A 27,385-nucleotide genomic window follows, 5' to 3' on the forward strand; every position below is an offset into this window, starting at 1 on the left:
AAGCTGCTGCAGAGCTAACAATATGGTAAAGCAAGGTTAGACTCTGTTTTCTTACCCATGTTATTCTGTTAAGATCAGTGAACAAAAACAAGGTGCAAGGCAAGCTGCTGCAGAGCTAACAATATGGTAAAGCAAGGTTAGACTCTGTTTTCTTACCCATGTTATTCTGTTAAGATCAGTGAACAAAAACAAGGTGCAAGGCAACTGCTCAAAGTCTATAGGTTTTTAAAATATTTCTTGGTGGTAAAAAGAGATTGGTGTTTATATTCATTTATTTTTTAAAAGCCCCTTTTCAAATTAAATGTCTGACCACCCCAGGCTAAAAAAATGAAAATAAAGGAATATCAGAATGTGAGACTACAATAGTTCTGAAATCTCTACTGCTGCTGCTATCATTGCTATCTTGATTATTATTTTACATATTGCAGCACAAGACTGCAACATACAGGCATTTCAGCTTAAGAATTAGGTGATAAAATTTTGTACCATGTCCACTTCAGACTGAGGAGGTTGGGTGTCGTTTTTAAAAATGTTCTATCATCTTTGAACAAAACAACCCTGAAACCACCTCTCTGCATGACTCAGCTACTTGCACTCAGCAGTTTCCATAAATCCATAGTTCCATTCCAGCACTGCTTATTTCACATTACAGGACTATCATACATATTTCACCATAAAGGCCAAATATTTAACAATAAGGTCTTGCAATTTCAGAGGCACAGAAATGGAAAGAGCAAGCAAGGTAGGAAAGGGGCTGTACTCCGCAGCAACCGCACACAGAGACTCACTTGCCACAAAATAACAGAAAGTTAGAATGATTGAGCAACATATGGGAATTCATCTAGGGCAGTCAGTGGCATCAATAGGGTTGGCATCACCTGGTGCAATAGTTCATGGAGTCACCCCCCATTAGCCTCCTCCCATCCCACACCATACAGAATCCTTAGTAAAAAAAATGTACTAATGTTCATTACTCGTAATTCCCATATATCACTGAATGTAATGGAAACGGCTGTGATATAAACAACTAGTAAAATTAAAATTATACCTTTAAATTACAATATCATACACACAGCCTAAATGTATCTACATGTACATTGATTGTTTCACGTGGTTAAAGTGAAAATTTGATAAGGTGTGATTTTTTTAAAAAAATAAATAATTATTAAAAATAAAAATAAGTAAATAATAAAATCGTTTTTTAAAAATCGAAGGCGTCCTACTGAGCCTCACCCTACTCACACCATAATAATAATATTTATTTATAACAACCTTTCCAGCATCTCTTCTGCTGAGCTCCAGTATATTAAAGGGATGCAGGCAAACACTACAGCCTGTTTCTGCCAAGAGGCAGATGTCTGGGGAGCAGTGACTTCACCCCACCTTAAGGAGTCACCTGGTGCATCCCACGTCCTCACACAGTCCTAGTGACACACCTAAAGGCAGTGCTACTCAGAATGGTGATCCATGGACCCATGTCAGTCCACAAGCTATTGACTACTGGTACACAGTGAGATTCTAGGGAAAAACAATTGAAGCCCATGGGAATAAATATGGTACTAGTCCTTGGCACATTAGAGGAAAAAAACCCAGTCCCCGTATCAGATAGCTTGAGAAGCACTGGTCTGGGATTCTGAACATTCTAAGGTAGCTTCTGGAATTTGTGATCTAAAAAAGTAGCTTTGAAAATTCCCCTGATTTTCTTCTACTACCACCATCACCCCAACATGCTTCAAACCCTGAAAACCACAGTAGCAAGAATGTGGCACATGCATTCACCATTCAAGCTAATGGACATCTGTCTCTGACAGCATATGGGGCACATGAACCTGGACCTAAGTCACCAATATATTCTGAAATCTCTCTGGGCATGATGGAAATGTGGGTCTTCATGCTTACACATTCCACAGAACTAGCAAGCATGAGATGTCCTTACTACATTACCACACTTCTCAGGAGAACTTGAAGCATGACAATGGATTGTTCATTATACAGTATATACCATTTCTATGGAGATTCACTTTTGACCAATCGTTCCATGTGTTATCATATGCAAACAAACACATGAGGTTATGAGAAGCAAGTTGTCATCCAGTGAAGGTCACAATCTGAATCTTTCCTACAGTCCCCCACAAATATGGTAAAAGTGACTGGATGGGAAAAATGGTTGGAGCAAGGATTGGAGAAGAAGATGAAGTTTAGGAAATGTAAGACCTAAGCTAGTACAAGATATTGAACATGGTTGTTAAGTATAGCTGCAGGCATAGAAAACTTTGCCCTCTTTCCATTCTTTCTCCAAATTCCAACCACTCTGATTGTGTTTTTGTGAGTCAAGGTAATTAGAAGGGCACAGAACAAAAAGCCAAGGTAATAAAAAAACAAATTGAAAAATTTTGCTTTTCCCTAGTTAGCTAACAGAAAGAAATGGGGGGAGGGTTGATTGAATTGAGGAGAGGTCTTGCAAATATCAGGCTTCCTGAAGCTAACTCTTGTCTTTTCCTTTTTGGTGACACCTTGTGTACAAAAACTGAAAATCTATGCTGAAAGGGGAAAAAATGTTCAATGAAATGAAATGAAATGAGGACTTTGCTTTCAAAACTGTGTTAGTCTCTTAACTTGTGTGAGTGAGCCATTCCAAACAACATATATTTGGGGAATTGTAAATTGTTATAAACACTTTGTGTTGCCTCTGGGTTCTTATCTGCATTGTAACAGAGTGTTAACCACTATAGTAAATAGAGAAGAAAAGCTTGCTTAAGAAAGCTGCATGGGAATAGCTCCCTCTAGTGTTCAGTGTCTGGTTGCTGCGCCCTCAAAATACACCTAAAGCCATAAATTAGTTTTCAACACTGGATTTGCAGAAATCACTTTTTACTACTTTCAGAAGAAAGGGAGGCTGGGAGGGCATATACTTTGATTTTATCTGTTTTGGGAAAACTATATTTGTCACAATTTAAGTTTCCCTTTTGGATTGTAGATTATATATTACAGTACCAAAAATTCATTTTTTTACAGCAAAATGCATTAAGACCACTTTATAATCTAGACCAAGGTGGTTACAAAAGTCCCCAAGATTAATTCATCTACAATAAAAACTATGGGCCTTTGTTATCTGACGGGATTTGGTTCCAGCCTCTCATTCCCCCCCCCCCCCCCCATGGATATAAAAATCCATGGATGCTCAAGTCCCATTATATACAATATTATATAATATGGCAAAATCAAGGCTCGCATTTTGGAATGGTGTAACCATCTGTGGATAAAAAGGGCCAATTGTATTTAAAATAAGAAAGAATTCCACCAATTCTCCAAAGAATCATAGAATCATAGAGTTGGAAGAGACCACAAGGGCCATCCAGTCCATCCCCCTGCCATGCAGGAACTCTCAATCAAAGCATACCCGACAAATGGCCATCCAGCCTCTGTTTAAAGACCGCTAAGGAAGGAGACTCCACTACACTCCAAGGAAGGAGTGTGTTCCACTGTTGAACAGTCCTTATTGTCAGAAAGTTCCTCCTAATGAGGTGGAATCTCTTTTCCTGTAGCTTGCATGCATTGCTCTGTGTCCTGTTCTCTTGAGCAGCAGAAAACAGGCTGGCTCCCTCCTCAATATGACATCTCTTCAAATTTTTAAACAGGGCTATCATATCACCTCTTAACCTTCTCTTCTCCAGGCTAAACATCCCAGCTCCCTGAGTCGTTCCTCATAGAGCATGGTTTCCAGGCCCTTCAAAATTTTAGTCACCCTCCTTTGGACATGTTCCAGTTTCTCCACATCCTTTTTAAATTGTGGTGCCCAGAGCTGGACACAAAAAAGGTTGGTTAGATACACACCAGTGGGTCATTGAAACTTCCTGGAGAAAGCATCATGCAACTAAAATGTTTTTTTTTAGAAGAGAAAAGGGGATTCAGGAAAATGTGGCATCCAAGATGTTGCTGAACTCTATTTGCATTGGCCTTAGCCAGCTTGACTAATGGTGAAATATGACAGGGGTAGTAACAGTTCAAAAGTATCTGAAGGGCTGGTGTGGTTCCCCAGTCCCTCAAACAGAGATACAGATCAATGGGGATCCAGCACTGTAGCCTGTACACCATATTTGCCATATTTGCCATAAAAGACAGCCATATTTGCATAACCAATGCAGGCCAGTGTGTTAGGGTGCCTGGCAGATATAGAGAATAGAGTCACTCTCCCATCTTTTCTACGTTGTCTCTCTCTTCACCATAATATGCCTTCCCACCACCACAGGACAGCTTGCAGCTATCTGGATGTGGAGAGCAATGTGCAATCTAATGTAATCTTTTCCTATCTCTCTGGCTACAAGGAAATTATCTGCCTAGACAATGAAAGAAATACTGCTTCCTCTCGTAAAAGCAGAGCAAAGAAGAATTACTACTGATTCTCCCTTATGCTCTGTGGGAATAAAGAATGCACTTTCTCCTGTACATAAATCATGTGCAGGAAGTACTGTATAAAACAAAACAGACCTCTCAAAATAACTCCTGCAGAAACACCAATATAGTTTGCTTTTGGTCAGGTGAACAGCATTAAGAACAGTAGAGCCACTGTGGTTTGTCTGGATTATTCAGATGGACTATTGTCTGCTTAGGCAGACTGACTTTTTATGAAGCGATGCAAAGGAGGCAGTTAAGACAGCAGATTACGTGGGGGTGCCATTTTCCTGCTTTCATGCTCTCCTGTTCTTTTTTTTAAAAAGGGATTGTTAGGGGGTTGAAAGCATATTTTGCCACACAAACTGATCTCCTCACAGATGGTCAGGCTCTTGTTGGTGTTTGGCACAATCTAGTATTTTGCAGTTAAAGTATGGGCCATATCTATCTCCTGCAACTCAAAAACACAGTTTATTTCCTTTATGAGTGACTTTTTAAACCACATTTTTGGCTTCTGCCATATTGCAGAATTAATGCAGTTTGACAGCAGTTTAACTGTCATGGCTCCATCCTATAAAATCCTGGGATCTGTAGTTGTTATAGCACCAGAGCTCTCTGATATAGAGCAATCACAATAATCAGCTCCTGTCCATTCAGATTGTGATTTGCTTTTTTTTTTTTAAGCATGCACAATGCAAAAATAATCTAAAGTCATGTCTAGTTTGGGTAAGTGTGACCTGATCTCACTTCAGCAATGCCAGTCGGCAAGGAAAATTTTTCTGATGTATCTCTTATTTAACCAAACTAAAATTATATACACAATGGTAAGATCTGACTACTCTGTAATGTTTACTGAAAACTCAGAAGAGAGAGTATAAAATTGATGTCTCACAATTAGAAGTCTAAAGTGATTAAGGCAAGTTTTAAATAAATCCTGCTGGCAATTGTGTGGTTGTTTACAAAATTCAGACTGTTGTCCCTAAATATTTCCCATTTGCACACTGGAGGGATCTGAGTGTGCTTTGGCCATGCCAAACTTAAAGATTAAAAACCTAGTTGTTAATTACATAAATATTATCTAGAAAAGGAAACAATGTTTTACCTCAGAAATGACCTGGAAATCAAGAGCATAAAACCACCACTCCTGATCAGACCTGGCCTAAAACGTTTTGCTGCCTGAGATGAAGAACAAGATGTCACTTGTTCCCATTCTATGTACAAGCTAACTGGACTAACAGCTTAATCTTTCTTCAACCAGCATTCTCCATTGTATGCTTCTCCAACACCTTGCTCTCACTTTCCAGTATGTACCACCTGAGCTGAATGTCTTGCTGTGCCTAATAGCAGAGCCAGATCTGTTTCTGATGCCTTGAAAATGTATCAGAAGCCTGAAGTGAGTGGAAGCATGTTGCTGCAGGATTATTGATGAGCTACATGGACCCCAAAACAATAAGTTTCTGGTTTGCTTTTAAGATGTATGCATGCAGGCTTCTAGGTTTGTTTGGGCAAGCATTTCTTTACAAAAGACACAGAGCTGTAATACTTTTGTTGCAGAGGAAGACTAGCATATGGGTATCACTAAGTAGCTTTTAGTTCCAATAGGAACATATGAGTGGGGTACACGGGGAGCACTTGCATTCTTTGGCATCCTTTGTTGTTGTTAGCTGCCCTTGAGTCAACCTCAATGGTCAATGTGGATGAGACATCTCCAAGACTCCCTGTCCTCCACCGCTCTGGTTAGGTCCTGTAAATTCAGACCCATGGCCTCCTTCATTGAGTCCATCCATTCTACTTCCCTCCACCTTTCCTAGTATTACTGTCTTTTTTAATTAATCATGCCTTCTCATCATGAAGTCAACGTACAACAGCCTCAGTTTGATCATCTTGGCTTCTAGGGATTTCAGGCTTGATCCATTCAAGGACCCATTTGTTCATATTTTTTACCATCCACAGTATCCTTAGCACTCTTCTCTAGCATCACATCTCAAATGAATTTATTTTCTTCTTATCCGCATTTTTCACTGTTCAGTTCTCTCATCCATACATGGTGGTGGGGAATATATCGGATTGGAACATTCTAACTTTAATGCTCAGCTGCATATCTTTAATGCTCAGTTGTGTATCTTTATTCTTTGGTTCTAGTTCTTTCAAGGCTGCCCTTCCCATTCTGTCTTCTTTGATTTCTTGACTGCAGTCTCCTGGCCCTTGTGGTCTCTTCCAACTCTAGGATTCTATGATTCCTTTCTGATTAATATTTCATCCAAAGTATGGGAAGTCTTTTACTATTTTGATTTCCTCATCTAGTTCGAATATATGTAGGTCCGCTGTGTTCATTATTTTTGTTTCCTTTATGTTCAGTATAAAGCCTGCTTAATTATTTTAAAATACACACACATACATACACAAAGACATCCAAGTAGTAAGAGGTTTAAAGAGATCTCTGTCCCATATTTATATTGAGAAACTGGCTGCCAAACTTGGACTTTGTTTTGGAAAAGAATGCAGCTTGTTAGGACCTAATGATATTGCTTCTGCAAATTTTACAAGATTTGGACACCCTAGAAATACATTGAAATACAGCCCCAATGAGATATAAATTTACTTAAATGGCACTATTTATTATGGCTCTTATAGCAATGAGTTTGCTTGCTATAGACTCATGGCTTTCCTTACTGTAGTATATTCCTTATTTTACAAGCAGGAAGCAGCAAAGGAGAGCTTAGAGCATACTAACTACTACATTCATGACTATGTTATCATAACAACCATGGGTATTTGCTGGGTGGAGGTAAATTAAATTAATCATAATCCTCTGATAACCAGTTTTAGATTACTCTTTTAAACAAGTCTCCTAGAAACTGATATATGAGGCAAAATGTACAACCACTACTCTGCACTGTTTTGTAAGCAACTATGCTAATCTCACAGTATTTCAGTGTTTTTAGCCAATGGATGAAATCATACTAATAATCAACACACCCTCTTTCTGGAAAAGGAAAAGGTTCATCTGAAAGGTACTGTTTTGGTCTTTCAAGATAGGAAATGACTGCTGCTACATTTAAAAAAATCAGAAATCCAAGAGTTTAGTATAGCTGTAATTGGGTAGCAGTGTACCTACTCACTTCCCCCAAAATGGTAGCAACAAAGATAGGAGTTTATGATATTTTGAACTGAGATACTGTTTGAACTTTTTCCCCAAATCAAAATTCATGTGGATACTACTACTATTCGTTGGATAAAAACCGTTTATTATATTATTATTGTAAGAGGCAAGTATATGACTGAGAGGTTGTGTATCATGGCAGCCATGAAAAATGGCCAACACTGGGATATCCCATTTTGTATTGGGGAGTTAAGAATGTTTTACAATAGCAGAATGTTTTAATGCACAAAATATGCACTACCAAATGAACAAATTCAAATAATAATAATAATTATGATTATTATTATTTATTTATATACCGCTATTCCAAGGATCACAGCGGTGAACAATAAAAGATAAAACAGTTAAAACAACACGAGCCCCAAACCCCCCCCAGCAGAATTACAACAGTTAACAACAATTAGCAGTCAACAGCAATAAAAAACCAACAGTACCCCAAGCAAATGGCTGTGTAGAGTGGAATACATCGTAAACATCGCCAAGGGGAAAAGAATAACAGACAAGGCTCACGGGGGGAGGGGGGAAGCCTGGCAGAATAAGGTCTTCAGATGCAATGGTTGTTGCATGTTAGCTGATGTAAAGACTGATAACATTGTGAAAAATAAAGGGTACAGAGCATGATTCTTCAAAAAACCCAAATCTGATACAAACACAGCACATTTTCCTTCTCCTGCCAAAGATATTATCTGTAGATTCATTCTACTGCTATACTCTACAAAACATTTACCAATGGCTCCACCATGAAGTAAACCATTCTATAACACATGAGCCCTTTTCCTGACAACTCATGTGAAAATGTCAGTGCTATAACAAAGGTGATGATGCTAAAAAATACCCATTACATTATTAAATAGATTGTTCATTTGAGGTTGTTTCGCTTTCTCTCCTTAAAGGTTTTTTGTCTTACTCAACAGAAATGTTTGCTGGAGTCTGTCTCTAGTATTCTGTACTGGTCAAATAACAAGCTCTGCAGATTGACCTCCAACTATTTGTAGGCTTCTAAACACCCCTGAATGGGGCACTCGGGGGGAAAAGAACAGTTGTGTTGTAATGCCATACAACATGCCCATAAATTATGCTCACATACCACTATGCAGTTTCTCCTCCTCACCCCCACCTCAAAAAATCCTGTGGACACCCTTGGCTGCACAGATGTCATAGGCAATTTGAATAGTGCCAGCTTTGAAAATTCAGTTGCAAAATACACTGACTGAATTTTCTGGATATGCTCCCAGATGCTGTAACTCTAAGCCACTTGGGATACTTAAGGCCCATACCAAAAATAAGTTGAACCTTGTTAGATATAAATTATGTCCACGTACACAGGGTCAGCACCTTTAAACAAGGAGGTCAACCAAATTTAATATTAAGTATTTTATATTTAGGCTTGTGACGCTAGGATGCAACCACTCACAATGGCTCTAATGGAAGAGCAGATCGAAAATGGAAGATGCATGTGCTCTTTGGACTGAGAGTGTGGTATAAATAGCTCAAGGTCACAAATGATCCACATTTGTTTTTTGCACAGCGAAATTAAGTTAATTATATAATGCCAGCACTCCTCTTAGGGTTGGGTCATTTAGATCATTCCACATACAGTGAGCCCTTTCCTTAAGTGGGGGATCCATTCCGTACCCCTCCACATAAGGCAAATAGCATGTATGCTTGAACCCCATTGAATATAATGGGGCTCATGCATGACACATGGGGTGGCGTGAGCACCACAGGTGCATGTGCTATTGCAACCCCGTTGGCACGGCTTTCAGCATAAGCTGAAAGCTGTATAAAAGGCGCTCGCACATGACGTGGGCACACTGTATAATCATAGAACTGGAAGGGACCCTATAGGTCATCACATCCAATGCCTACTCAACGCAGGATCTCCAGCTAGGCATCTCCAGCACATAGCTGTCCACCCTCTTACTGAAGATATCCAGGAGAGACCTCAACACCTCTCTAAGCAATTGGTTCCATTGCTGAACCACTCTCCCTGTCAAGAAGTTCCTTCTAATGTTAAATCAAAATCTACCTTCCAGTAACTTAAAACCATTAGACCTAGTTCTACTCTATGAGGCAGCAGAGAACAAGCCTGCACCCTCCTATTTGTGACAGCCCTTGAGGTATTTAGAGAGTACAATCCTGCCATCTCTCAGCTGAATATGTGTATCTCCTTCAACCTCTCATCCTATGTTTTGTTCTCCATACGTCCTATCATCCTGGTTGCCCTTCTCTGAACTCTCTGTCCAACTTGTCTATATCCTTCTGAAAATAAGGAATCGGTAATTTTACTCCAGATGACTCCTGAACAGTGCAAAATATAGGGGGACTATTGCTTCCCTCAGCTTGGAAACTATTGGTTAGAATACTGCCTGTGCCTCTAATCTCTTCACTTTCCTGTCCAGGGCTTCATAGTCCAAGGTCTTCTTTATAGTGATTTTGGTGCCTGCATGAATCAGAAGAAAGAAGTTCTAGTCTATGTTCTTGATGACCTTCAGCAACTTGTCCATGACAACCTGGATATGCATACCAGGAAGACAGCACACTTCCCAGTTCATCTTACCCAGCTGGCACATACAGTAGTTCTCTCGATACACCTGAGCAATGAACCCCCTACCACCAGCACCTTCTTTTTCTTTTTGCTACAGTTGGTGCATATAATCTGTATATAATAACAGTAAAGTTCTTTATGAACAGTTTACTAGTCTGAATCTCTTGCCATTGCAACCATTATGCAATCTAAATTGAAATAGGAAGTTAGTGGATTACTATTTGCCCTTCTGAACAGCCTTGCACCACCTCTTTCCAATGAACATTCATTAAACTAGAGGTGGGCAAACTGTGGCCCAGATGACAGGCTGCATGCAACCTACAGCCCCCTTTTTGCAAACTCTCCAAATTTCCCAGGTGTCCCCTAATCACAACCTCAAAAATTTGTCTCCTAAATTTGGTGGCATGTGTTTTCCCCAATGTGGTTTTCTACAGAAAACTACAATATGCTACAGCCCACCTCATCAGTAGTATGGCAGAGCCCTTCTCCCTGCCCAAAGAAGTTGGGCACAGCAGAATTCATCTGTCTTTCCAACTACCTGCCCACTTTGGAAGATGAAGGACAAAGAAGAACATGTTGTTGCCAGTGCTGCCAGCAGCTGGTTCTGTTGCATAGGGATAGCTGCTTCCTGATCACTTGTGGGTCTTCAGAGCCACGTTTTGTGCCAGGTTGATAGCTAGGGAATCACCTGTGTTGCAACACAGATTATTTTCCATGTCACTCATCCCTCACCCATACAGCCTAGCTCTGAAAACCCTGTTCTGTATAACTCATGAGCACCACACTGGGGATACCAATTCCATATTGTGATGGACACAATAATCTGTGGCATTTAAACAAATGTGTATACCATAAAACTCCTAAAACCTTTAAAAATATTGAAGGGCTTTCAGATCACTTACAGTGTACTAAACAAAGTAACAAACATTGAAAATTTTTATTTTTACATGACAACTCCCATAATCCATCAGACATCATGACCACTGGGATTCTAGGAGCTGTAAAATAAACTTTCCAAGCTCTGGAAAGGTACCACGGATTTTTAGAAGTAAAAGTCCTCCTCAATATTTTTCTATTTCTCAATTTTAAAAAGGAATCCTTGGTGCATCAGCATAAGAACAAACTCTCCAGAGAAGAAATTTCTACTCTTAACTCATGGCCCCACTTATTAAAATTACTCCCCACTGCATAAACATCTGCAAAATGAACTTAGATCTCATAGTTCCAACCACATCTAACTATGGCTGTAGCTTGATGTAATCCATGTGGATGATTACAGTTAACCTCAACAAAATAATAACAATAATTCACCATGAGGCATATTTGCTCACAATTTAGTGATTCTCCACTTTGCTCTTTATCTGAAACCATAGTAATTTACAAGCCTACAGTATCTATCTTGTATCGCCTTAGAAAAGATTTCACCTCCTGAGCTCTGGTTTTTATTCAATGAGAACAAGAAAACCCACGTGCACCTTTTATTCCTCAAGCTGATTCATGAGCTTTTTAAATATTAATTCAAGCACTCAGGCAAAAGATTGCCTAGAGTCCCTGTTCAAATTAGCATTTCTACACAAACTGTATTAAATCTGGAAACTGATTTTTGGGAAGAGTAGGTATCAGAGTTCACCTGGGAGCTGTTCCAGCATCAATAGGTTGAGTGGAACCCAGAGATTTCTCAAGAGGTACACAAGAAGTCACAGAAAATTATGTTTCCAGTCTTGCACTCACTTCTGAGAAACTGATGGGTTGGCGTGGAGAGATGGCTATGTCATCCTAAAGTATAGCAATCCTTAGCCAATATTAGTTTTGATTCTATGCACCAAAACCTATGACTCCTGAGCTGACTTCTCCCTGTATTCCCATAACTATTGTATATCCACAAGGAAACTCCAACCCTAGAGGTAGTGGTGTCACTGCAAAGACCAACAAACCAGTCCCAGAAGTTTTCATCTCTACCAGGAACAAGTCTTTTGTAAAAGAAAAAGATCTAAATGATCTATTCAAGACTATGCCATCACAAAACACTTTGTATTGCAACAGGAATAGCTTACAACAATGTGGTCGGCTATTGTGAGGGCTACAGCCAAAATAAAAGGAACAGGGAAGTTGTGGGGGGAGAGAATAACAGATGATCATCAGAAACTCCCACTGTTTTGATTCTTCAAGCTCAAGTACACAGCTATTACACCTCTCTCTTGTGTGAGTTTGCAAACACTTGAATTGATATTAGCAAATATGAACCAAAAATGCCTCCTAGCCATTTTAAAACTATTCCCTCCACCTGGGATCCAAATCTTGAAGTAATCCCAGCCAGAGGGAAGGGATATTCAAGTGAGATCAGTGGCATAAATTGGAAGGATTAAGCCACCTTCCATCCATAATGTCTATTTTCCCTTCTGAATATTCCCCCTCCTCTCCTCTGCTCCGCTCTCCTCTCAACCCCCCCTCCCCATTACTCAGAGAACATGGATTTAGGAATATGTGTTTGCAAAGATAATGTCCTAGTTGTATTCCAAAATTTCATCCTTCCAGCATGATTAATACCTACAACCAATCACGTTTCTACATTTGTGACTGCTCAAAAGCACAAAGTGATAGCTAGCAAACAATATCAGGGAGGGGGATAAAAGAAATTGCACTACAGCTCCCATAATTCCCATTGGTCATGCTGGCAGGGAGATTGCAGTTGGAGCTGAAGCCTAAAAATGGCTTTCCAAAGCTCTACTAGTATATCTACCAGCCCCGTGATACAGAAGTCATTAGAAAAATTCAGCGGTAGACTCAGATCATTGTGGTCTTCCCAACCTGGGTCAGCAATCACTTTCTCGGTTACTGTATAGAAATAGATTACTTATGTAATTCAACTGACCAAAAATATCTTAACATGTTAAGAACTTTCTATGTTTATTCAGGCTCCAAACTGATAGGAATCTTTTAAGGGCCACATTCTTACGAAATGTAATAGTCAGCCAGTTAGTTAGCTCCAGACTCGGCACCCCATTAGAGCTGGACATGCTGACTGTGTTCATATGACTTTTTTGTATAGATATACATTTTTGTTGTTGATGCTGTTGTGTGCTTTCAAGTCATTTCCGACTTATAGTGACCTTAAGGTGACCCTATCACAGGGTTTTCTTGCCAAGATTTCAGTTTGCTACTGCCTTCATCTGAGGCTGAGAGAGTGTGACTTTCCCAAGGTCACCCAGTGGATTTCCATGGCTGAGCCAGGATTTGAACTCTAGTCTCAAGTCATAGTGCAATGCTCAAACCACTACATCATTCTGGCTCTGTAATAAATATGCATACATTATTTATAACTGAAGAATATATACAAATTGATTCATAGAATCATAGAATCATAGAATCGTAGAGTTGGAAGAGACCACTAGGGCCATCCAGTCCTCTGTTTAAAGACCTCCAAGGAAGGAACCTCTATCACCTTCCGAGGAAGTGCATTCCACTGTCGAACAGCCCTTACTGTCAGGAAGTTCCTCCTAATGTTCAGGTGGAATCTCTTTTCCTGTAGCTTGCATCCATTGTTCCGGGTTCTGCTCTCTGGAGCAGCAGAAAACAAGCTTGCTCCCTCCTCAATATGACATCCTTTCAAATATTTAAACAGGGCTATCATATCACCTCTTAACCTTCTTTTCTCCAGGCTAAACATCCCCAGCTCCCTAAGTCGTTCCTCATAGGACATGGTTTCCAGACCCTTCACCATTTTTGTCGCCCTCCTTTGGACACGCTCCAGTTTCTCAATGTCCTTTCTGAATTGTGGCGCCCAGAACTGGACACAATATTCTAGGTGGGGCCTGACCAAAGCAGAATACAGTGGCACTATTACTTCTCTTGATCTAGACACTATACTTCTATTGATGCAGCCTAAAATAGCATTGGCCTTTTTAGCTGCCACATCACACTGTTCACTCATGTTCAACTTGTGGTCTACTTGGACTCCTAGATCCCTTTCACACGTAGTTTCATTCAGCCAGGTGTCCCCAATCCTATATCTGTGCATTTCATTTTTCCGCCCTAAGTGCAGTACCTTACATTTCTCCGTGTTGAATTTCATTTTGTTAGCTTTGGCCCAGCTTTCTAGTCTATTCAAGTCATTTTGAATCTTGATCCTGTCCTCTGGGGTATTAGCTATTCCCCCTAATTTGGTGTCATCTGCAAATTTGATAAGTATGCTCCCAATTCTGTCATCCAGGTCATTGATAAAGATGTTGAATAGCACTGGCCCCAGGACAGAGCCCTGTGGGACCCCACTGGTCACTTCTCTCCAGGATGAAAAGGAGCCATTGTTGAGCACCCTTTGGGTTCGGCCGGTCAACCAATTACAGATCCATTTAACAGTTCCTTTGTCTAGCCCACATTTTACAAGCTTGTTTGCAAGTATGTCATGGGAAACCTTGTCAAAGGCCTTAGTGAAATCAAGATATACTATATCCACAGCATTCCCTTCATCTACCAAGCTGGTAATTTTATCAAAGAAAGAGATTAGATTTGTCTGGCATGACTTGTTTCTCTGAAACCCATGTTGACTTTTTGTGATTATGGCATTGCCTTCTAGATGTTCACAGACTCTCTGTTTAATGATCTGCTCCAGAATCTTTCCTGGTATTGATGTCAGACTAACTGGACGATAATTGTTGGGATCCTCTTTTTTTTCCCTTTTTGAAGATGGGGACAACGTTTGCCCTCCGCCAGTCTGCTGGGATCTCTCCTGTTTTCCAGGAGTTTTCAAAGATTATTGCCAATGGCTCCGATATTACATTTGCCAGTTCTTTTAATACCCTAGGATGGAGTTCATCTGGTCCCGGAGACTTAAATTCATTTAGATTAATAAGGTGTTCCTCTACTATCTCTTTACTTATTCTGTGCTGAAATTCCCCTATTCTGTCCTCTGCTCCGTTATCCTCAGGTTGAGCACCCTTTTCTTTTTCTGAGAAGACTGAGGCAAAGAAGGTGTTGAGTAATTCTGCCTTTTCTCTGTCTTCTGTTAGCATTTTGCCATCTTCTCCACGGAGTGGCCCTACCGTTTCCTTCTTCTTCCTTTTGCTGCGGACATATCCAAAAAAGCCCTTTTTATTGTTCTTAACCTCTCTAGCAAGCCTGAGTTCATTCTGCGCCTTAGCTTTTCTGACTTTACCCCTACACATGCCTGCTATTTCTTTGAATTCTTTTTTTGTGATTTCCCCCTTTTTCCATTTCTTATACATGTTCCGTTTCAAAGTTAGCTCAGTTGAAAGTTCCTTAGTCATCCATCCTGGTTTCTTGAGACACCTCCCGTTTTTCTTTCTCACTGGAACTGTTTGAAATTGTGCCTTCAGTATCTCTCTTTTGAGAAACTCCCATCTGTCCTGAACTCCTTTATCTTTTAGTATTTCTGACCATGGAATCGCCCTCAATACTTCTCTAAGTTTACTGAAATCCGCTCTCCTAAAGTCTAGGATGCGTGTTTGACTAGGCCTGGCTTCTCCTTTCCACTGTATTACAAACTCCAGGAGAACATGGTCACTTCCACCTAATGATCCCACCACTTGCACCCCATTAACCAAGTCATCCTTGTTGGTTAGGATCAAATCTAAAATAGCTGACCCCCTTGTTGCCTCTTCCACCTTTTGGACCATGAAATTGTCTTCCCGGCAAGTGAGGAATTTGCTAGACCTTGAGGATTTTGCTGAGTTTGACTTCCAGCAAATATCAGGATAGTTGAAGTCGCCCATCACTACTACATCTCTCTTTTCTGACTGTGTGGTCAAAGCATGCCGTGATATATTCATTCTTTATGGAATTTTTTTTTGTATAATTAATTTATGTCTTACATATTGGGTGTTAAAAATAATAGAGGAATTATCAGTTCATGTAATCAGTAAATAGAGATTACATTAGTTATTTTTGCCAGAGTTATTTTTTCCTCCTTTCCTTTCCATGACACTGCAGCAGTGAATTCATTGAACTGTGAAGAAGCTGTCCATGGTGCTGAACCATATCCTCGAGTAGATTCAGTGCCAGCCTGGTGCTGTAGTGATTTAAATATTGGATTACGACTCTGGAGACCATGGTTCAGTTCCTCACTTGACCATGGAAATCCACTGGGTGGCCTTGGACATACACCCTCTCAGCCCCATAAAACCCAGTGACAGGGTCATCTTAGGGTCACCATAAATCAGAAATGACTTGAAGGCACACAACAACAAACCTAGGAGATCTCATTTATAGCCCAGGCAAAAGCCTAAAATGGATTCACTGATATGGAACTCTACACCTCCACTGCTTTCATTGGAACAGACACATGGAGTCTATGCAGCTGTCACTACTGCTTCATGTTACAATTCCCAACTTACAACCAATGTCATATATGTAGACTGATACACCTGGGCACCGCAGTTCAAAAAGGGTGTTGAGAAGGTGGAGCCTCCTCCTTTGCCAGTTTTTAAAAAGATGTTGATGATCATCTGTCAAAGGTGCTTTGATTGTGTGTTCCTGCATGGCAGGGGGTTGGCCTGGATGGCCCTTCCAACTCTATGATTCTACCTGGAAATACCACGGGAAGCCTTTAACACTACCTGTAGCACTAACAGGTTTGGAAAAAAGGTTCATTTAAATTTGATTACATTTTGAAAAGGCATGTGCAGACAGCTGTGGAACTTATACTATGGACTGGAGGCTGGAAAGACCTTAGCTACTTGCATCATAAAGATGCCACAGACATTTTTAAGGACCGGGAAGGAGTTTTAGGTCACTCTAAATGGCACTCTCATAGACACACTTTTAAAACTCATATTGATTCCTATAAAGAATGTATTTTAATAAGAAATGGCAGTTATTATTTCAGAAAGTTGGTAATACTCTAGAGAAATCCAGAATTCTCAAAGATTATCTATCACTAAAACCTGTTAATACAGATCTCTGATAAATGTACAAACCTGAAAATTAAGAAGAGCTTATTTGTGTGAGAGAGCATATGTGTCTTCATGTCACCTGTTGATTTATGTTGACCCCATGCATTTTATAGGGTTTCTTAGACAGGGAATACTCAGAGATGATTTTGCCAGTTCTTCCTCTGAAATGTTGCCTACAGTGCCTGGTATTTGTTGGCAGTCTCTAACCAAGTACTAACCAGAGCTGGCCTTGCTTAGCTTCTAAAATCAGATGGATGTGGTGCCTTAGTATTTAGACCAGGTCAAGAGCTTGTTTACTCACATATAATTTGGAAACTGTAAATTTAGCAACAGAAATAAAATCCTATTATTATTTTGTAATCATTGTCTGCTTTTTTATGTGTGCTTCTTCCCTCTTCTGCAACTAATTAACAAACGTATACATAAAAAACTAAGGAATTCTAAGACATGTAGTTCTGGAGCTTGATTTTAAACATGAAAGGTCTGTGGCTCAGCTCAATTGCATTCACAACTGATCTAGAAGAGCAATCCCATGTATTCAGAAAAGGAGTTGGGTGGCACGTGAGGATTGTAGGGAGTCTGCATTTGCTATACTTTAATGATTTAGTCACAGTGAGTATTGATTTTGTGATTATGGGACTCTGAACATGCTCAAATGCACTCCTTCTTTATGTAAGATTACTTCACATTACGTTTCATAAAAGGAAGCATGACATGAAGGGTCAGAAAAGACATCATAACCCATGAGGGCTGGGAAGCCAAGATCATTTCCTCCTTCCATTTCTGGTGGCAGACTAGAAGTCTGCAGTTTCATCCACAACTTTTTGTGTATTGTGTGTGCATGCAAGGGTAGGTGATTTCTTTCTATAGGGAAAGGGAGGTTTCTTCTTTTACTTTTTGTAACAGGCACTGGGGCTCAGAGTTTTAGAGGATCTTCTTTGTGGTGTGGACAGAAATTGTCCCACAAGGTGAAAGCCACTCCTCAAACTTAAAATTCCTGAAGGAAAGCTATCTCATAGACTTTCTGCCATAAAATTGGCATAGACTAAGCACAAAATGCTACAATGCCAAGTTTCAGGTCAATCCTTTGAGACATTTTGTAAAGAAGAGCCAAAAAACATAGTTGCCTTCTCCCATCCCCTTATTTCTAGTTACAGCCATAGAAAGCTTTAGTGATAGAAATTCTTTGAGATTTCTGGACTTTCTTTTTAGAGTATTGCCATATTTCTGAATTAATAACTGTCATTTCTTATTCATCTACTCATCTCAGTTTTGATCTAGGCCAACAACTATGGCTGTATAATACACAATGGTTGAAATCCTGTTCAGTGCCCACACTAATATAGGCAATGGCATGGGAGTGGCAGGGAGAAAATGGCCACAGTTGCAGCAGCTATGAATGAAATAAGGGAAAGCCATCATTCCTAGTACGGAAATGCAGAGAAAGAATTATCTTGCTTTATTACCTTCCTTAATATAATACAGCTTTCCCCAATATGGTGCCCTCCAGATAAACTGGACTACTGTACTATCAGTATGGTAGGAGTAGTCCAACTCCCTGGAAGGCTTCAGGATAGGGAATGCTAAATGTATGAACTGAAAAGAATGCAGAGTTCAGCACAGTTGCCATCATTTTCCATTTTGAGGGGACTTTTTCCTAAGGAAAAAGAGTTGTAATTCTCCATCAACTAATAACACCATCACTAGATGACCATTTTGGGCAGGGCTGGTCCAGGATATTTTGCTACCTGAAACAAAGGACAATGGCATCCCCTTGCAGAACTGGCTGTAGCACCATCCTATGGAATTCTCAGATGTGTAGTTTTACAGGGACTTTAGTCAAAGAGTGCTGGTGTCTCACAAAACTACAAATCTCAGGATTCTATAAGATGGAGTCATGACACTTAAAGTGGTGTCAAACTGCATTGTTTCTACATTGTAGACACACCACTAGTTAGTCTCAAAGAGAGCTCTTTTCATATTGATCTAAGCTAACACAACTATATCACTGAATAGGATTTAACAGTTCTTCTTGCCCTTATGATCTGAAAGCCACTAGGGAAGATCTCTTTATTTAAAAATAAACTTTAAAAAAAGAAATTGAACAAATTTCTACAACCATAAAAGACTGTTTTAATGCGTTTATGGCTATTCTTCAAAGCAGAATAATTGATGTTTAACTAAAGTGCATATGGGAACAATTGAAAACAAGTAAGCTATCCTTTGGTTATGTCTGGTTATCCCTCCCTAACAGTAAAAATATTGAATGTGGATCTTGATGTAAGTAATATATGTAGGTTATATATTTGTGGAGAAATATCAAGCACAGAGAAAGGTTCAGAAGAGAAGAATAAGTGTGTTCATTGTCCATGGAGGTGGAGGCTGGGAAAGTAGAATGGAGTATCCTAGAAAGTACATCTTTTTCTGGCAAGGAAATTATTGCAGTTGCAGTCTGCTCTCATTTTAAAGATTCAGCATCTCCTAAGCATGTAGGGTGTTTGGCTACATTTTCATGCACAGACAGGCTATATTTACTGTGCTTGCTTCTGTCCCTTATTTTGTTTTCCTATGTCCTTGCCATTCCTTGCTTTGCACACAATGGCTTGTCCTAGGTTGTGCCACAACAGTCTTATATAAGGCTATCATGATAATTAAAGTTTAAAATTTTCCTTTCCCATAGCTTAGCAAAGATAGCTTGTTTTAGTATAAGCTAATATGCAGGATTGTCTTATGTGTACAATACCATCAATGTACTTTCAGGAATTTTATAAACAAAAATACAAGTTCCCCCACACCCATGTACAACCTATAATCTAGAAGCCCAATAATGAGGAAAACACCAAAGAGAGAAAGCAAGATGAATGCAAGCAACTGCATGCTTTGGACTAGGTCAGAGGTTCCCCAGTTTTGATCTTCCAGATGTTCTGGTCTTTAGCTACCAGAATTCCTTATTACTGGCCAAGCTGGCTGGCTAGGGGTTCTGGCTGGGGGTTCTGGGACCTGAAGTCTTTATGTTGAATTGGATGTGCCTTCTCTATGTTGAATTCCCAAACTTTTGTCTTCCAGGTGTTTTAGCACACCAGGAGGACCAAAGTTTGGGAATCACTCATCTAGGTACACATGAATGGGAATGATGGAAGTAGTAGTCTGACATATCTGGCGGACAGAAGATTGGTGAATGCAGGCTTAGGCCAAAAGCTCTATCGATGGAAGTTTTAATGAGCAACTGGAAGCACCACACAGGTCTTCCAGGTGGATGTTCAAGCCATAAGGGATAGAGTAATTTCAGATAGAGAAAGACAAAAAGAAAGCCATAAAGCTTGGTTTTCAAGGCCTTTTCATGTTTTACTGTTGGAATACATTTTACGCCCAAGGGGGTGGTATTATGGCAGCAAGGTTGGTATATTCCCACAGCCAATTGCAGGAATACTCTTATATATGCAGAAGGTCTCAAATTCAGTCTTCAGTAACTCCACATGGATTAAGACTTTGGACAATGAAGAAATCAAAATAATTAAAGAGTTCCCATACCTTGGATCAGACACTGATCAGAAAGGAGACTGCAGTCAAGAAATCAGAAGAAGACTAGGAATGGAAAGGGAAGTGATGTAAGGATAGATAAGATCCTATAGAGTAAAGCTATACAAGAGAGCACTAAAGTTAGAATCATCCAATCCATTGTATGCCCCATCACCATGTATGGATGTGAGAGCTGGACAGTGAAGAAAGTGTAGATATTTGAGATGTGGTTCTGGAGAAGAGTGCTGAGAACACCATGGACAGCCTAAAAAAAAGACATATGGGTCCTTATACAGATGAAGCCTAAATTCTCACTGAACGCCAAGATGATGAAACTGAGGCTGCCATACTTCAGCCACATCATGAGAAGGCATAACACACTAGAAAGACAATAATGCTAAGAAAGGTAGTATTCAGTAGAAAGAGAGAAAGATTGCATGCCAGATGGACAGATTCAATTTGGGAGCTCGTGGGCCTGAATCTACAAGACCTAAGCAGAGAAGCAGAGGACAGGGGAGCTTGAAGATGTCTCATTTACAGGGGTCACCACAAGTTGAGGTTAACTTGAGGGCAAATAACTACTACAACAACAAACAGTTCCATTAAAGCTTGGGTTAAAGCCAGAGCAGATTCACAACCCCATGAACAAGAAAGGTGACACAGTGTGGTAGGTGATGGGAAACATTTCTACAGAAGGTCCTAGCCACTGACAAAACAGTCAAGAAAGAGGAGCAGTTCCAGTGTGACTTGCCAGAAGGCAGTGTGTCCTGTGTGTACTCCACCTTCACCTCACAGCGCCAACCCAAGATATTTTTCTGCCTGAGGCTAAAGTCAAGATATCATCTCTCACACACATCTATTCAACATACAAAAGGCAACTGAACTGACAATTCTTTCGTCACTAATATAAGGGAATAATCTTCCACTGTACCTGAGGACAGCAAATTAGTTTATGGGCAGACAGCAAATTGTGTTTTACTGACATTCTAACAACTTGCCACTTCTTTGTGAATCCCAGCATCTGTCACCTGTGGCAGCTGCCTCACCATTCCTAAATGGTAGGACTGGCTCTGACAACCTATGCTCAGTCAATAGACCACCTACAGGGAACCTTCACATATACAGTTGTTTGCACAGATGGCTTTCTATCTGCAGCCAAGTCAAAAACTTGACTTTCAGTTTAATCAAGAAATTAATTAACTATGTGGAAGAATACCTCTGAAAAGGCTCCGATAGATAAATAGCTTGGGAAAGTTACTTTTTGAGCCCAGAAATTTGTTGTAATGGTTGTGTGCCCCCAAGTCATTTCTAGCTTATAACAATCCTAAGGTGAACCTATCACAGGGTTTTCTTGGCCAAAATTGTTCAGAGGGGGGGTTGTCATTGGCCTCCTCTGAGACTAAGAGTGTGACTCACCCAGTGAGTTTCTGTGGTTGAGCAGGGATTGAATCCTGGGTGTTTATCACACAGAGGTTTTTGCAGCTCAGATCTGGGATGACTCCTGGTTCAGCTATGCGAATTCATGTTATAAAGTGAGTGTTTTATCACACCTGGTTGCCCTTCTGTTGCCCTTCTGAATCGGGGGAATCAAATTCAAGGCAAGTTATGTGATGCAGATTCAAGCAAAGCAGAGTGAGTGCAAATTGTATTACCACACCGGTGGGATTCAACGATTCAAATTGGCACGCTTGCGCATGCTCAGTGGGAGTCTGAATGCATCGTGACCTTGTACGTTTTCGGGGTGAAAAGGGACGCAAGTTCTTGTCCCCTGTTTCGCGTAATTGTGTGACTGCATGAATATTTGCCTTGTAAATATTTGTGTCTTCTTCATCCCCCTTTTTTATTTTCCCTTCCATTTCAGCAATTTCAACACATAGATAGATAGATAGATAGATAGATAGATAGATAGATAGATAGATAGATAGATATATCTGTATATTCACATTCACGCACATACACACATATATATATTCCCAAAAGATGAGTTGCCCTGAAAGTGAAAGGACCGCCGAAAAGAAATGGGGGAAAGTTGCAGCACTGCATCATGGGAAATTTGCAAATCGGGGAGTTTGCGGTGGTGTACCAGAGCAGAAGCAAAGTTGCATTCCACACCAGACCAATTTGGACTGAAATCGAAGTGAGCATGAAAGCAAATTCTGTGAATTCAATTCACTTTTTTCTGAATTCATCAAAATGAGGAGTCACTTTGGATTCACTGCAGAAGCACCACAGAAGGAGCGCCCACAGAAAGGAATCATGTCTGATAAAGTATTCACGTTATAATGTAAATTCTCATCATTGGACCCACAGTCACGCTGGATCTGAGCTGCAAAAACCTGCAAAAACCTCCGTGTGATAAGGCTCCTAGTCTTCCAAAGTCTAACACTCAAACCACTATGCCACACAGCCTCCCCATATTCTTGTTAGTGGGATCAGAAAGTGGCTGCACTTTTACCTGGGTCATAGAATGGTGATGAGGGAGGGCAGACAAACTGTGACAGCTCTGATCAGTCTATTTCACCAATACCTTACAGTGCCTATAGCCTTCTTCCTCTTGCAACTACCACCTACAAGATACTGGCTGGGAAATTCTTGGAGTTGCAGTCCAAAAAGCAACTTGCCCAAGATGCCCCAGGAAGCTACTCAGTGCACATAACAAAGAGACAGTGCCCTCCCTCCGTAACTGTCATTCTTGGGCCTGTGAAGGAGAGAACAGGCTGGCCTGAAGAGACAGTGCCCTCCCTCCGTAACTGTCATCCTTGGGCCTGTGAGGGAGAGAACAGGCTAGCCTGAAGACACAGTATTCTTGACTGTATATTATATTGTAACATGTTTAAAATGTATATTCCCTTTGAACTTGGAAACCGCTTTGATCTCCCAGGAAAAGTGGTATAGAAATAAATATTTTATTTTTTATTATTATTACTCTTTTTTTTTATTAATGATCTTTATTGGAAATTTTCTTATTATTACTCTTGCATTAACCTCCAGGTAACTCTAGTATAAACAGGTCTCATAAGTTTTATCCTGAGAAACAGTATTTCAGGATACTTGCTGCAAAAGGTATTCTGATCTGCTAAGTCTGCTAGGTCTGTTAAGTTTACTGAAAACATCATACACAAAGCAGGACTGGTCTCAGACCAAGGAGATGTGAAAATTGGAGGAAGGAACATTAAGATATGCAGATGACACCATACTAATAGCAGAAAACCGCAAAGACCTGGAACAATTGCAAAAGAAAGGCAAGAAAGAAAGTGTTAAGACAGGTTTAATGCTAAACATTCAGAAAACAAAAATAATGATCAAGAGTCAATGGCAACAGTAAAGAAATTGAAATACAGGTAGTTAAAGATTCCCCATGCCTTCAAGAAATCAGAAGACTAGGATTAGGAAGAGAAGCTATGAAAGAACTAAGCAAGATCTTCAAGTACAAAGACTTGGATAGTGAACACTAAAATGAACACTAAAGTCAGGATTATCCATGCCATTGTATTTCCCATCTCTATGTTTGGGTGTGAGAGCTGGATGGTAAACAAAGCTGGTAGAAAGAAAATCAACTAATTTGAGATGTGTTGCTGGAGAAGAGTGCTATGAATACTGTGGACAGCCAAAAAAACAAATAAATGGGTCCTAAAACAAATCATGCCTGAGCTTTCTCCCTGGAGGCCAGAATGACTAGACTGAGGCTGTCATATTTTGGACACATCATGAGAAGGGATGACCTACCAAAAAAGACAATAATTCTAGATAAGGTAGAAGGCAGTAGGAAAAGATGAAGACCATATTACAGATGGATAGATCTGACACAGTCCTGAGCCTACAAGACCAAAAGAGGGCTATTGAGGTTAGGGCATCTTGGAGATGTCTCATTCATAGGGTCACCATAAGTTAAGGACAATGTGAGGCGAGTTAATACAGAGAAAGAGAGGTCTGTTGTCTTTTAAGTACTGTGCTACAAGAAAGCATACATGAAATTAGAACCTATTCAGCAGGGTCAAGACATTTTGCTGCCGGAGGCAAATTAGTCACCAACATCCTTGACATCAAGGTGAATAGTATTCAAAGTCAGCCAAATTATATTGCCACCTAAGGCAGAAAGTCCTACACATGCTTCTTTGCCTATCTGGCAGCAAAAATACAACCATAACAAAATTAAATAATGGGTTGCTGTCTTTTCAATTTGCAGCTCTTTTGGACAACAACCTAAAACTAAATACTGGAGATGGCTGCATCACCCTCGCTAATGGGAAGACCAGTTCTGCCATTTCAGGACTGTGCAGCAGCCAGTGAATAATGCTGATGATGGGCAATGAGATTTGTCCCAGTCTTACAGGGAAGGGAAGAATCAAAGGGAACCAAGAAGCCAATTACCACTGAAAGCTTTCTTCAAAATGGCATTTCAATGACAATATTATTCAAATACCAAAAACAGGTGCTAGGAAGTTGGGGGTTCGGGTTTATTTGGTTTTTAAAAATGGAAATAATTGGTGCTGACTGAATGGCATGCTCATTGGTAAAATAATTTGAGGAAAGAAAATCTCGAGCTGTTACAGAGTTAATGACAAATGACACTTCTGCTCCTCTCCCAAGGAAAAAAACAACCTTTCACTTGGAAAGATACAATGGGGTCAGAGAGAGCTAACTTGAATTTTAAAAATGACACATCAGGATGTTCTAATGTCAGCGATAACATTTTGTGGGGAGAACACCATCAAAAGGCTATTTCCTCAACAAAGTCACCTTTTAAAAAAGACGGCAAAGCATTTATGGAAGTTATTAAAGTAGTATATCTGCCTTATCATCCTGTTGTAGAATTTTTCTCCCCCAGCAAATTCAGTGGCAGCCTGCCTTCCCAATTTGGACTGCAGCCCTGCATCTCTCTCATCAATAGTGGTGCCAATAACCGTTGTTCATTCAAGTAGCTGCAGTTAATCAAAATGAAAGGAAAGAAGGAAGGAAGGAAGGAAGGAAGGAACTGGGTCATATGCCTTTGAACATTTAGCACTGCAACTAGCTCTAAAGCGAGCAAAGGTGGAGGAGCAAGGGGCTCCTGTACCTTTAAGAGTCCTGTAGAAGAAGATATTTGGACAGCTTGTCTTGCAGGGGTGGTAGAACCGGAACCTGCTGCAATTTTCTATTCCCAGAGCAGTTAAAAGTGCAGGATCCTAGTCTCCCACATGTTTCACACTTTGCAACACACAACCCTTGGGCCCTGCTGTTGTGAAGACCATAGAAAATTGGGGTACAAATCCTTTTAATAAGCAAATAAACAAGCCCAGACCTTTGCAGAAACAGGCCCTCTACACTTGATAAGGGATCAGGCTGAAAATCAGTTTAACTCAGTTGACTCAGTAGATCATACTAGTGCAAATGAGGCTTTAAGGTTCACATTTTGGTCCAAAACACACTGCAGAAATAATAATCCAGTTTGAGACCGCTTTAGCTGCCCTGGCTCAGTGCTAGAGAATCCTGGGAATTGTACTTTATTGTACCACCAGAGAAGGCTAAATGTTTTACAAAAACACACAGTTCCCCAAATTCCCTAGCATTGAGCCAGGGCAGTTAAAGCAGTCTCAAACTGGATTATGTCTGCAGAGTGTTTTTGGACCTAAGTCGTATGTAGACTTTTCCATTTGTGTGAAAGGGCTAGGGGGAAATAGAGAGACACATTAGAGACTCAAGTGTGTGTCTGTATGTCCCAACCCTCTCCACCTTTGGGCTTTGTTTATCAAAGCAAAGCACAAGTTGTTTGTCTGGAAGTGCAAGTGTGCTATTAGGGCATTTTCAAAACAACAACACTATTCTTAACAAATAATAATGATCAGAAATGTCTGCAGTCCAGCACTTGGTAGCCCTTCAACTAGAAATAAATATTTGCTTTCATGTCCAAATTGCCTCCGCTCCCCCTGAAACATGATTTCCCCTAAGACCAAACAGACACGGTTTAGAAAATGTGCTGGATTCTGTAGTCTGGAGATGTAAAATTGGCAACCTTCTTCTTGCATAACAGCGCAAGGGGATAAAGACAGAGAGGGAAAGGCCTGCCAGAAATTAATAGTCGTCCATCATTACTCTTGACATGGTCCTTGTTCACTTTTGAGAGTATTCCCAGCTTGGGCTAGGAGGGACCTCTTTTTCTAGGAACCTGGACTGCAGAAGTGTCTGCCTTCCTCTTCCTCCTCCTCCTCCTTCTTTTAAAGCAGCCAAACCAAAACCTAGAAAATCCCACTACAGCATCCAAAGGGGACAAACTAAAAAAAATAAATAAAATGGGCACAACCCAAAACCCATGGTTCATTTTAATCTCTCCAAAATGTCAGCATGGGCATGCGTGTGGCTGTGTGGTTTCTTTTTTAGGGGGTGTTGTTCTCCTTATTGGCAGCTGCAGGGGATGGGCAGCCCTGGCCGAGAGCCTCCCCCCCCCCCCCCCACTGGCTCCTTGCTAAGGATCTCCCTCCAGCCTCTGCAAAGAGCCCAGGTCTGCATAGCACCAAAAGCAACGTGGGAAGGGAAAGCCAAGGGAGGGGAGGGGAAAGCTCCTGTTGGAAAGCGGCTGAGGAGCCAAAAGGAGGGGCTCCCATGGGGTCCCAAGGCTGGCTCCAGAGGAGGGGGGGTTTCCTTTTTCTGAAGAAACTTACTCCTGGAGGGGCTGGGATGGGGTCCTAAAGCAGACTCCAAGGCAGGGGGGTTTGTGTGTTTGTGAGTGTCCCTTTCTCTAGAGGGTGAGAAGATGCTGGGATGGGTCCCAATGCAGGCTCCTGGGGACTGGGAGGGGGATCTCTGTGTGTCTGTGTCCCTTTCGCTGGGGAAACCCAGGAGATGAGTCCCACTGCAGGCTCCTGGCGGGGGATAGCG

The 27,385-nt window shown here is 40.6% G+C and overlaps 1 protein-coding gene across 2 annotated transcripts in view; it reads right to left on the bottom strand.

Annotated features, from left to right (window-relative positions):
- KCNH1 (potassium voltage-gated channel subfamily H member 1) overlaps positions 1-27,385 on the bottom strand; it is a 358,490-nt gene that overhangs the window by 330,213 nt on the left and 892 nt on the right. The window lies entirely within an intron of this gene.

Source organism: Sceloporus undulatus, chromosome 1, assembly GCF_019175285.1.
Source record: "Sceloporus undulatus isolate JIND9_A2432 ecotype Alabama chromosome 1, SceUnd_v1.1, whole genome shotgun sequence".
NCBI classification, from domain to species: domain Eukaryota; kingdom Metazoa; phylum Chordata; class Lepidosauria; order Squamata; family Phrynosomatidae; genus Sceloporus; species Sceloporus undulatus.